This window comes from Babylonia areolata, chromosome 15 (assembly GCF_041734735.1).
Source record: "Babylonia areolata isolate BAREFJ2019XMU chromosome 15, ASM4173473v1, whole genome shotgun sequence".
Lineage (NCBI taxonomy): Eukaryota > Metazoa > Mollusca > Gastropoda > Neogastropoda > Buccinidae > Babylonia > Babylonia areolata.
In genome coordinates this window covers 12,388,603-12,396,102 of record NC_134890.1, presented here as the reverse complement: position 1 = coordinate 12,396,102, position 7,500 = coordinate 12,388,603, and the positions used below count along the sequence as shown (strand labels likewise).

General features: G+C 45.5%; 1 protein-coding gene across 3 annotated transcripts in view; it reads left to right on the top strand.

Annotated features, from left to right (window-relative positions):
- Nucleotides 1–7,500, top strand: part of LOC143290179 (uncharacterized) — a 147,450-nt gene that overhangs the window by 130,839 nt on the left and 9,111 nt on the right. The gene's annotated exons all lie outside the window — the stretch shown is intronic.

The following is a 7,500-nucleotide window of genomic DNA, read 5'->3' as shown; positions in this document are numbered from 1 at the left end:
GACAGGTGAGAGATCGTTTTATGGACAGATGAGAGAGTGCTCTGGGGAAAGGTAAGAGAGTGAGTGTTTTAAGGACAGGCGAGAGATAGGGCGTACTGAGGAGAGAGTGTTTTGAGGACAGGTAAGAGAGAGAGTGTGTGTTTTGAGGACAGGTAAGAGAGAGAGTGTGTGTTTTGAGGACAGGTGAGACAGTGTTTTGAGGACAGGTGAGAGAGAGTGTGTTTTGAGGACAGGTAAGAGAGAGTGTTCTGAGGAGAGGTAAGAGAGTGAGTGTTTTGAGAACAGGTGAGAGAGTGTTTTCACACACACACACACACACACACACACACACACACACACACACACACACACACACACACACACACACACACACACACTTTTGATCACTTTGATTTCGATGTATTAATTAAAAAAAACCATAGACAACACATCCGGACTAAAAGTTGTCTTTCTATGATGAAGAGTCGCTGTAAGTTGATAACACTGACAGTGAAGATGATGATGGTGGATGATGATGATGATGGTGATGATGATGACGATAATGATGATGATGATTTCACACAGAGAAATCTGATATGACAGAAACTGTAATATAATACAATGCAATGCAGTGCAATACAACATAATACAATACAATGCCATGCAACGCAACAATGTAATGCAATACAATACAAAGTAATGCAATGAAATACAATACAAAACAATGCAATACAATACAATGCAATGCAATGCAAAAATCGATTTCACCAACAAATAACAATGGCGACGAACCCTCCCCTGGGAGAACAGACGCATTTCACACACACACACACACACACACACACACACACACACACACACACACACACACACACACACACACACACACACACACACATGTGATGACCAAATCGTTATACAATACAATACACTAAAACACAATACAATACAATGCATTGCAATGTGACGCAATGCAGTGCGATACAATACTACACAATACAATATCGATATCACCCACAAATAACAACGCTCTCCATGAACGAAACACCCCCCAAAAAACGGAGTATGGCTGCCTACATAGCGGGGCACAAACCGTTCATATACGTAAAAGCCCACTCGTGTACATACGAGTGAACGTGGGAGTTGCAGCCCACGAACGAAGAAGAAGAAGAAGAAGAAAAAAGAGAAGAATGAAACACATGCTCTAGCATCAGCTGGTAGCATCAGCTGCAGCAGCAGCAACAACAACAGCAAGAACAACAACAAAGAAAGTCAACACTGACCGAGATATATGCCATTCCATCCCTCCTTTAAACACACCTGATGTGGTCAGGGAAACAAAAATAACACATCGGTGGAGTTCAGTGATCTACTAGACACCTGCGAAGGTGTGCGGTTTTACATTGCATGTAAAACTAAAAGCGAACCTGGTTATAAAACAAAGTTAAAAAAGAAGAACAACAGTTTCAGTTTCAGTTTCAGTAGCTCAAGGAGGCGTCACTGCGTTCGGACAAATCCATATACGCTACACCACATCTGCCAAGCAGATGCCTGACCAGCAGCGTAACCCAACGCGCTTAGTCAGGCCTTGAGAAAAAAAAAATATATATATATAGATAGATAGATAGATAAGCTTACATAAATAAATAAATAAATAAATAAATAAATAATAATTATGATATAAAAACGACAAGTACAAGCAGAACCAATACAAGAAGGACAACAACAACAACAAAAACAACAACAACAACAACTACTGGGAGAAGAGAGAGAAGGAGGAGGAGCAGAAGAAAAAGAACAGCAACAACTAGGAGAAGAGAGAGAGAAGAAGAAGAAGAAGAAGCACAAGAAGAATGACAACACCAACACTAACAAGGAGAAGAGGGAGGAGAAAAAGGAGTTGAAGAAACTGAACAACCACAACTTGGAGAAGTGTGAGCAGAAAGAGGAGCAGAATAATAATAATAATAACAACTACTAGGAGAAGAAAGAGGAGGAGGAGAAGCAGGAGCAGAAGAATAACAACAACTAGGAGAAGAGAGAGGAGAAGAAGCAGAAGAATAATAACAACAACTAGGAGAAGAGAAAGGAGAAGGAGGAGCAGAAGAATAACAACAACAACTAGGAGAAGAGGGAGGAGAAGGAGAAGCAGAAGAATAACAAAAACAACAACTAGGAGAAGAGGGAGGAGAAGGAAAAGCAGAAGAATAACAAAAACAACTAGGAGAAGAGAGAGGAGGAGCAGAAGAAAAACAACAACAACAACTAGGAGAAGAGGGAGGAGAAGGAAAAGCAGAAGAATAACAAAAACAACAACTAGGAGAAGAGAGAGGAGGAGGAGCAGAAGAATAACAACAACAACTAGGAGAAGAGAGAGGAGAAGGAGGAGCGGAAGAATAACAACAACAACTAGGAGAAGAGAGAGGAGGAGGAGCAGAAGAAAGGCAACAAGAACAACTTGGAGAAGAGAGAGGAGGAGGAGCAGAAGAAAGGCAACAAGAACAACTAGGAGAAGAGAGAGGAGGAGGAGCAGAAGAAAGGCAACAACAACAACTAGGAGAAGAGAAAGGAGAAGGAGGAGCGGAAGAATAACAACAACAACTAGGAGAAGAGAGAGGAGGAGCAGAAGAAAGGCAACAACAACAACTAGGAGAAGAGATAGGAGAAGGAGGAGCAGAAGAACAACAACAACTAGGAGAAGAGAGAGGAGAAGGAGGAGCAGAAGAATAACAACAACAACAACTAGGAGAAGAGGGAGGAGAAGGAGCAGAAGAAAAGCAACAACTAGGAGAAGAGAGAGGAGAAGCAGGAGCGGAAGAATAACAACAACAACACTAACAAGGAGAAGAGGAAGGAGGAGGAGAAGCAGAGGAAAAACAACAACAGCAATAACTAGGAGAACAACAACAACAACAACAACAACAACAACTAGGAGAAGAGAGAGAAGGAGGAGCAGAAGAAGAAGAACAAGAAGAACAAGTACAACAAAGACAACAACAACGACAACAACAATAATTAGACGGCATGGCAATCGCCAGCGACACAAATAGTCCTGTGAGGTAAACAGTATTTCTTGTAACACGAAATGCGTTTTCTGATAACTCCCCCCACCACCACCCCTCAACCCCCCCCCCCCCCACACACACACACACACACACACACACACACACACACACATACACATACAGAAAGAGAGAGAGAGAGAGAGAGAAACACAAACACGTACATGCAGACGCATCCTTTGTACAAACAGCTTCTGTAAGAAATCGTTCAGATCTCTCTTAATTTGCGGTTTATGTGACTGGACAGACGAAAGGGAATACAATGTTGAAAAAAGCCATTGACAGAAATAGACCTAAAAACTAACTTCTTTTTTTTTTCAACAAACAGAAAAAATCATATTATGTGTCTGTGTGTGTGTGTGTCTGTATGTGTGTGTGTGTGTGTCTGTGTGTCTGTGTGTGTTTGTGTGTCTGTGTCTGTATCTGTGCCTGTCTGTGTCTGTGTGTGTCTGTGTGTGTGTGTGTCTGTATGTATGTGTGTGTGTGTGTGTGTGTGTGTGTGTGTGTGTGTGCGTGTGCGTACGTGTGTGTGACCTGTTTATTTTGTGATGTGTATAGGCAAATGAATGCTATGAAGTGTACCTGCATCAATGTATGTATGCGTAATTGTATTTGAAAGCGCTCTGGGCTCCCCAGAGATAGGGCGTCCAAATATTCATTATTATCATTATCATTATTGCAGTCTAAGCAGTGACAAAATGAAAAATAAAAAATTAAGATAATGAATAAATTTTAAATTAGAAAAAAAAAACGAAAAAAAAAACTTGACACTAAAAAGAGCGACTCCAGCTTCTGTGTGGACACTCCGACAGCGCGCATCACGTGACGTGACCGACAGCCATTTCTAACTTGGCTCCTCCCTTTTCCGAATCGCGCGGTATTTCCGGTTGACGGCCAAGGGAACCGTCATCAACACATTAATTCCTTCTCCTTCCACGAACCTATGTTGTTGTTTTCTCAGTACACAGTGATTTACGTTGTACGACTGTGCTAAAGTTTAACTGCTCGCAAGGAGGGTTGGTGGTAAAGTTGGGGGATGTAGGGAGGGGGGCCGGGGGGGGGGGGGGGGGGAACGGAGTAAGAGTTGATTTTAACTGTACATCCAGGCTTTCGTTTCGTCTTTTTAGGGCCAGAGCCAGTTGCATTGCTCGGACGGAAGAGCCAAGTATGGTCGTAACCCGCTACTAACTGTGTGTAGTACGGAACTGACTAATAGCAGTAGTTCGGTCAACGTAGGCATTTAATCACGTGTAACTGTCAAAAAGTTAGAGCCAAGCAATGGGGAGTGGATGGTTTTCTCTCAGTCTATGGAGAGATAAGAAGGAGGCAGAGAGTGGCGGAATATTAATTAACTTTCTCCATACGAACGGCGAAAGAGACGACGTTAACAGCGTTTCAGCCCAATTACCATCATCAAAATATTGCAAGCGCAAGGCTCTTATACTGAAGAGGTGAATGTTGACAAAGAATACCACAATTCTGACGACGGAAGCTAAAGGTTGGGTCATTCAGACGCCCACTGGACATCCGAGGGGTCTGTGTAGCGGAGAAGAGAGGACTGGCCGTACTGAGTGAGTTAAAACTTACAGTGAAGGCCTGGGTTCCAATCCAGCTTTCTCCCTTTCTCTCCCAAATTTGACTGGAAAATATCACACTGAACATATGGTCATTCGGATTACACGATAATCCGAGGTCGCACTTGGCGCACTGAAAAAGAACCCACGGCAACGAAATTGTTGTCCTGTGGTGGTAAAATTATGTAAAAGGAAATGTACTCAGGTACACACATATAATTATAAGCATGCACTCGAGGCCTGACTAAGCGCGCTGGGTTATGCTGCTGGTCTCGGCATCTGCCTTGCAATGTGTGGTGCAGCGTATGCGTATGTGGATTTGTCCGAACGCAGTGACGTCTCCTTGAAAAACCGAAACTATGATACGGAGGAACAGGGACGGGGGAGGAGGGGGAGGAAAGGAGTGTAGGAAGAGGTTATGGACGACTGTCAATGATGTGCGCAACAGCCGAGTGGTTAAAGCGTTGGACTTTCAATCTCAGGGTCCCGGGTTCGAATCTCGGTGACGGCGCCTGGTGGGTAAAGGGTGAAGATTTTTCTGATCTCCCAGGTCAACATATGTGCAGACTTGCTAGTGCCTGAACCCCCTTCGTGTGTATACGCAAGCAGAAGATCAAATGCGCACGTTAAAGATCCTGTAATCCATGTCAGCGTTCGGTGGGTTATGGAAACAAGAACATACCCGGCATACACTCCCCCGAAAGCGGAGTATGGCTGCCTACATGGCGGAGTAAAAACGGTCATACACGTAAAAGCCCACTCGTGTACATACGAGTGAACGTGAGAGTTGCAGCCCACGAATGCAGAAGAAGGACGACTGTCAAAGGTTCGTTGATATCCATACCTTTGTTGTTGTTTACCCAGTGAGATTCGGGGGGCTAGTTTTGTTGGTGGTGGTGAGTGCTTTCTCTTCTCCTTCTTCTCCTTCTCCTTCTTCTTCCTCTTTTTGTGGGGGATGGGGGGAGAGAGAGGGAGCGGCCCAAGAACTCGCGACTGACAGTGGAGAGAGAGAGAAACTGGCAGATAGAGTGTGTGTGTGTGTGTGTGTGTGTGTGTGTGTGTGTGTGTGTGTGTGTGTGTGTGTGTGTGTGAGAGAGAGAGAGAGAGAGAGAGAGAAACTGGCAGATATGTAGACAGAGAGTGAGAGAGAGAGATAGAGACAGACTGAGAGAGAGAGAAACTGGCAGATATGTAGACAGAAAGAGGGAGAGACAGAGGCAGAGACGGACAGAGGGAGAGAGAAACTTGCAGATATGTAGACAATAGAGAGAGAGATACAGAGAGAGACAGAGACAGACAGAAAAAGAGAAACTGGCACATATGTAGACAGAGAGAGAGAGAAACTGGCAGATATGTTCACACACACACACACACACACACACACACACACAGAGAGAGAGAGAGAGAGAGAGAGAGAGAAACTGGCAGATATGCAGATATGTTCACACACACACACACACACACACACACACACACACACACACACACACACACACACACACACAGAGAGCTCAAACCTGTCGACAGACGATAGGGGTGACGCCAGTAAACTGGCTGAGAACGTTATAAACAACGGAGCGCCCTGACTGGCTTATGCCTCGTTTTCTACGATGTAGAAGGGAACATCTTACTTCCAAGTGGAAGTTGGGAAGAGAGTTGAGGAGGGGTGTGGGGGTTGACGGTATAGGAAAGGAGAAGTGAGAGATTGAAGAGAGAGTGGGAGTCCTTGTTCGATTCCTGCGTTCGTCGGGGAGGGGGGCCGGGGGGGGTTCAATAGTGGGCCAACAGCCTTGGAACAGTTATGAAAAAGGAGAGAGAGAGAGAGAGAGAGAAAGGAAGAAATCAAAATAAAAAAACAAGGTATAAAACACAAAAGAAAATGTGAGTCCGTGAACGATTTTCTTTCGTGTTCTCCAGTCATCATCACTGTTTTATGATCACAATTCGAAGTTACGTGATATCGACAGGCCCTGTGTTGATGGCGACGGGGGAATGGAGGGTTATGGGGGCAGGGGGGGGGGGAGGGGAGGAAGAGAAGGGAGAGAGAGGGGGAGCGAGTGAGAGAGGGAAGTGAGTGATACAGAGGGAGAGAGAGAGGGTGGGCGAGCGAGTGAAAGAGGGAGAGAGAATGTTTTATGGGGAATGAATGTGAGAGAGAGAGGGGGGGGCAGTGAGAGAGATAGAGAGGGGAGGGGGCAGTGAGAGAGAGAGGGAGGGGAGGGGGAGTGAGAGAGAGAGGGTGGTGATAGGGAATGGTGGTAAGAGAGAGAGAGAGGCAATGAGAGAGAGAGAAGGGAGAGAGAGAGAGATTGGAGTGAGTGAAAGAGAGAGGGGAGTGGGTGAGAGAGAGAGGGGGGAGTGAGAGAGAGAGAGGGGGGTGATGGGGAATGATTTTGAGAGAGAGAGAGAGAGAGCGGGAGGAGTGAGAGAGAGAGAGAGGAGAATTGAAAGTGAGTGGGAGAGGCAGAGAGAGGAATGAGTGAGAGAGAAAGAGAGGGTAGTGAGTGACAGTCGGGGCGAGAAAGAGAAGGAGGAGTGAGTGGGTGAGAAAGAGAGGGAAGGAGAGAGAGAGAGAGAAAGAGAGAGGAATTGAACGAGGGAAGAGGGTGAAGTGAGTGAGAGAGAAAAGTGAGGGGAGGAGTGAATGAAAGAGAGAGCGAGAGAGGAAGAGATCGGGGAGTGATGAGAGAAAGAGATGGAGAGAGAGGAGTGAGTGAGAGAGACCCGAGTGATTGTGAGGGAAGAGTGTGTGTGTGTGTGTGTGTGTGTGTGTGTGTGTGTGTGTGTGTGTGCGTGCGCGTGCGTGCGCGCGCGTGTGTGTGTGTGTGTGTGTGTGTGTGTGCATGCGTACGTGTGTGTGTGTGTGTGTGTAATCATTGTGTAAA